Raw genomic sequence first — 6,000 nt, 5'->3', positions numbered from 1 at the left:
GCTTTTAACTTTATCAGATTTGTCAAAGAAATGCTTCAAAGACAACGATTATACAAAATAGAATTTGATTGAAGATGAATCACTAAAATTTAAATCATGAAATTTTAAAATTAAAATCTTATATATATGCGCTTTAATTTATAATTAGGGGTGTCAATTTCGGGTCACGGGTCAGATTCGGGTCAAACTAACCCTGCACTATTTGGGTCAACCCAAACCCGACCCATTTTTTTGCAAACGAGTCAGTTTTTCAGACCCGAATACGACCCGTCCTGATCCGAATGACCCGATGCCAACAAAAAACTTCTAGTTTTCATGTCAATATCTGCTTTTCGGGTCAAAACGGGTAAAAATGTGTCAATCTCGGGTTGTCGGATCAATTTCGGGTCAAAGGGTCAACCCAAACCCGACCTGTTTCGGGTCAACCCAAACCCGAAATTTTCGGGCCGGGTCCGATATTGACACCCCTATTTATCATAATTGATTTAAATATTCTTAAAAAATTTTAAATTAGAATAATTAATTGAATTATAATTTTTAAGTTTAATTTTATAAATTTTAGATGGCCTGCTAAATTATTTTGAAGGTGAAAAGTTATTCCAATTCACATAGCTATCAAAATAACAAGATATACAAGAACTATAATCTATAAGAAAAATAATACAAAATTAATATAGATAATGAAGATTGAGAGGTTTTCTAAATATTGTTATTATTTTGTACTTAAATCTATGAATTTTACATATTTTGTATATTTTTATTAATATTTTTTAAATAATCTTACAAACAAGCTAAGTTAATGCTAGTATAAATTTAAGGTTTGAGTATAAATAAGTCAACCAGACTCATGAGTCCATAAGCTCAACTAGATAAATGACTAATAGCTAATCCCGGCGGGAAGAAAAGAAAATTATATATATACACACTAGTAATACTCAAATATATCAAACATTTTTGTTATAATGTATGTAATTTTATTAGAAACTTCAAACATTGCACTAAGGACAAAAATTGTAAAGTTTAAAAGAATATGAGATGGCTTAAATAAAAACATAAAATATCTCATATAGTATAGATGGTTTCACATATTTTGATATCGAAATTATCTTTCAATAAAATGTATGATTCGTTGATGAAATAAATGGAAGCTAATTATATTATGATATCCCATATCTAAAGAAGTTAATATGAAAGAGTGTGGGGAGTGATTATTAGGGTAGAGACAGATGCATTTAGGATGATGAGAAAAATAGGGTGGGAGTATACTAAAAGTTAGGGTTTAGTATATGATTGAATTTGATAAGCATATCAATGATTATTAAAGTACAGCATTTTTAAACAATTTCTCCACATGTGATGCACAACAAAAACTATTTCGATTGAGAAAAACATCATGAAGAAAGCTCAAACATCAAGAGAAGTGCATTAGAGGTGAAGACGTGATTCAAGATTTTTCCATTTAGTTGAGTCATTAGAGATAATATGATGTGTACTTGCACGGTAAGCACGTCCATTCATCTTGTAATGCAAGCACCAATCTTATCATTTGTGCACACTCTTTGACTTCAAATATAGGTTGAGGACGGTCGCTAACATGGAGAATGAGAAGCTTGCCCCAACGTATTTTGGCCGATATGAGATTTTGGAGACGATTGGAGCGGTAGCATATCGTTTGAGACTACCCCCAATGACGACTATACATCCAATGTTCATGTATCACAGCTGAGGAGAGCACTCGGAGATCAGGCAGCTAATTCTGAGCTACCGGAGACGCTGACAGAAGACTTGGAGGTGATATTAGAACCACTGGAGTTGATGGGGGTTCGTCAGGAAGGAGAGGGGATTAAGGAGGTTCTGATTAAATGAAAGGGGCTATCGAACTACGAAGACACGTGAGAGCCTTATGAGAGAGAGAGAGAGAAAGAGGCGTCGATTCCCATCTTTACACCTTAAGGACAATGTGGTTCTTTGGAAGCGGGGTATTGATATAAACATATCGGTCCAACCGACTCAACCCTTAGGCTGACCAGCTTATTACAGCAGGCTCAAGCCAGTTGTTGCCAACGGCCTCAAATCAAAGTTCAACCCCTATTAGGGTGGGGTCCACTTCCTAAAGGATTTTGAAGAAGGGTTGTTTAGTCCTTTTGCATTATTTTATTATTTGCTTTATGTAGAAGTTTGAATTAGGATTAGGGCATCTTTTTGGTGGCTGATTCCTGTTTTGGTGCTTGACATTCTTGGGCTCTAGCGGCATCTAGAGAATTGAGAGAGATAGAAGCTCCTTTCGAATAGAAAATCAATTGTATCATGCTATTTTCATATTCCTTCCACCCAATAATACAAAAATATATACTTTTTTTTCTTGGAATTTGGTGTAGTTTTCTTATTGATTTCCCAAAATTGATACATAAGGCTTGAAATCTAGAAGCGTTTCCTATCTCACTTTCATATTAAATTTGCATGAGAGAAAAAAACTATATTCCACTAGCTAACATTCCTAAGAGCCACAAACTCATGAATCAAGTAATACCAACCGAACCATCAGCTCTAATATTGTTTTTAAAGAGCGTGGAACATTGAGCGTTCAATTTGAGGTTTGAGCACAATGGTTATGGATGCATGCACATCAATACGCAAGTGCCACTACTAGCAAATTGAAGGAAAATTTATTCTGTGCGGAAGTAAAACCCCGTCCGGATACTTAAGCTCGCGGCTTGGTACCGCTTGGTACGACATTATCGCCATTCGTTATAACGGCTTGGTATCGCTAACGTGACTCATTCTAGTTGATATTCGGATGTAGATTTGCGTTCGGTGTCAGCGCAAAAATATCTCTATATATGAAGAGCTCAACTCTTATTTTAATTTAAGATTGAGATTATTCAAACTATATTGTGCATCTCAACACAATATCTAGAAATGAAAAAGGGAATTAGCCGAGGCATCATAGATAGCTGGAAATGTTGTTATCTTACCGTTAATATGTAATCAATTCGTAATTAAAGATGAACAGGGATTTAATGTATAAGCTAAGCATCTTATTTTTAAATAGTGTCACTAAATTCCATACCATAACAAAATCAAGCCACATTTATTTTAGACACAGCTTCCCCAAATACCACCTTCCTCAAAGAACTATTAGCTACATATTCAAGCAAGATCTGAATAAATCCAAAACTCCGAAGCTGCCACAACCAAATGAATTATGATTCTTTTCCTCAAACACTTGGCCAGAAACAACATTTCTCCTTATAAAAGGCTCCAGAAGGTCCTAATATGCCTCCACGAACTCTTCAGCTTATGTGCCTTTGATCTGCACATCTTCACGTCTCTCAACCACATTTTTCTCAACACAAAACCTTCCACTTCCACCCATGGCTCACTATATATTCCTTTACTTGATTACTTGCAGTCTGTTTATGCATCTTGCCATGGCTCGACAATACCCCATGACTTTTGAGCTTACAGCAAATATTCAGCTTCGTGAGCCTTTCATGGCTAATCCACCTTCGAGTATTCTGGCAGCCATGGAGCCTCAAATAATGGCAGCTGCACCAGTTTTTTCCACCCATCCCAAGCACCGCTCGTTTGACAAATCGATGGCAGGTGGAGAGGTGATCATTGGTGGTCTTGCCACTGCTATCTTTTTTGTGGTCTTTTGCTATATTAGGATCACTAGGAAGAGAGGGGAGGATGGCAAGTTATAAGCTTGTTATTTGACTACTAGTTGTTTCTGGTTGTAAACTTGGGGAGTTCCCCGTTTGTATTCTTTTATATATATTTTTTTTATTTTTTTTTTTGTTCCCAGTTTGTATTCTAGTGTTGAATATGCTTGATAGTATGTACCATTACCATCCTTGTTATACTATTCTTTCTACCATTTTGTGCAAGAGTGCATGACCTTGAGGGCATCTCCAACCGAAAATCACATTTTTTACTCCAAAATGCATTTTTCACTCCAAAATGCGGTGTAACAAAAAATGGTGTGATACATCTACAATTCAACTCCATTTTGCACCCAGGTAACCGTCTTTCTCCTTCGCGCGTTTCTTCAGCAAATCTGGTAGACACCAAAAAATAATGCATGTGAACAGTGTAACGCCAATACTGACGTCGCACTGTTCACCCGCAACCAAAACCAGAAGTTTTGCCGTTTGGCTGGAGCTTGCGAGTGACGTTATTCATGTGTTTGGAGTTTGGCTGGAGAAGGCCTGATGGCCTCAATTTGCTGTCTTTTGCCCTGCAGCATTGTGTTGGCTTTCTATTCCACAACACGATTTTGACACAAGTAAAATTAGAATAATAATTGAAGTTATATATCCATAATACAACTACCAACCATTACTCCAGTGGAACTGACTAAAGGGGAATCCTAAGAAAATTTAACTAATTTATATATCTTTATTAAAAAAATTCTGACATCATCAGAAACTAGTGGCTAGCAAGACCTCCATTAATTGCCCAAATCTCAAAATTGCAAGCCACACATGAAGCATTTTACCACTTCGAACACGCCATGTGCGAATTCAAAGCTTGCGAGGCAAGCTGTGATGGTGAGGTGGACCGAGAGGCTATTTAATCAAGTGAACACGGATTAGCAAATTAACGAATGGGATTGCTAAGATTATTAGGCGTCTAGCTGTTTTATGAAAGCTGGTGTTCGCTCAAGATCAACAGCTCAGCTGCTTTAATGGCAGGATTATGTAACCTTAATGGCAGCTCGCTGGCTGAACGGTTGAAAAGCTTTCTCACCAAAAGAAACTAAGATTTTGTTTGGGACAGCTTTTTTACTGCTTCTTAAAGCAATTTTCTAGTACAAAATTTTATTTTTTATGCTAAAAATCTACTTCAAAAAACAATAAAAAAACCGTTCCAAACGAAGCCTAAATCTTGGAATAAAAACTAAATTTATAATGTAAGTCCAAAATGGCAATTTGAAGAAAGCAGGCGAAGGGTCCGATTGACCAGACAAATGCAGAGACGCGTAAGTATATATTATCTAAAATAAAAGATGTCTTATTTTGTTGATCTTCCTCCCGTTTTAATCCCTCATTGATCACAATAAAAGCTTTTGAAACAGGTCTTCCTAAAGCCTCCAATGTTTGCTACTTTGCTGACCTTTTTTGTATTTCTCAATGTTTTATTTTATTTCCCCAATCACAAAAATATACTCCAAAAAGTAGCACAATCATGTCGATGAAATATTTCTTCGCAATTGCATGAAATGGGAGTAGAGTTTACTGCATGTGCAAGATAAGTTGTCAGTTTACTCTCGCCATTTTTCTGGCATGAAGGAACTTTAATAAAGAAAATGAAGTAATGAACTGCTACAGATAAAACTAGTTACCATAAATTACAAAGGAACTACATTTTTAGAAAAAAGAACAAATGCTTTAATTTTCCATACAACGATATCAAGACTGTCCCACTATGTGGAGTCAGCTAAATAAATTCTTTCTCTCCATTGTGTCCTGTTAAAAGTCAAATTTTCATTTATATCTAATAAAGAAAGATCATTTCTAAAATTTTCTAACCAAGTCTTTATAGATTTATCTCTACCTTTCTTAACATAAGTCAAATCTAAAACCTTACTTTCCTAGGTCATCGAAAAGGCTGCCATTTTATGTGACCAAATGACTCTTTCTAATCTTATCTTCCACTAGAGCTACTCCAACTTTTCACGTATATGCTCAATTCATATCTTATCTTTAAAGGTAAAACCACTCATCGACCTAAGCATCCTTATCTCTACAAGACTTAACTTAGTATTATGCTTCTCTTTTAATGGACAACATTCTGCACCAAAAAGCATTGCAATTCTCACCACCATCTTATAAAATTTTCACTTAAATTTGAGGGGGATTTTTCTATCACACAGCAAGCCCCGAAGCATTATTCCTCCATTTCAACCTGCAACTTGAATCCTCTAATTTTCCATCTAAAGGAATAAAATAAAATATGAGATAGAGTTCAAGTCTTATGATCCCTTAGTGATGGCTG

This window comes from Dendrobium catenatum, unplaced genomic scaffold, assembly GCF_001605985.2.
Source record: "Dendrobium catenatum unplaced genomic scaffold, ASM160598v2 original_scaffold_213434, whole genome shotgun sequence".
NCBI lineage: Eukaryota > Viridiplantae > Streptophyta > Magnoliopsida > Asparagales > Orchidaceae > Dendrobium > Dendrobium catenatum.
Note: the sequence above shows the minus strand (reverse complement) of the source record.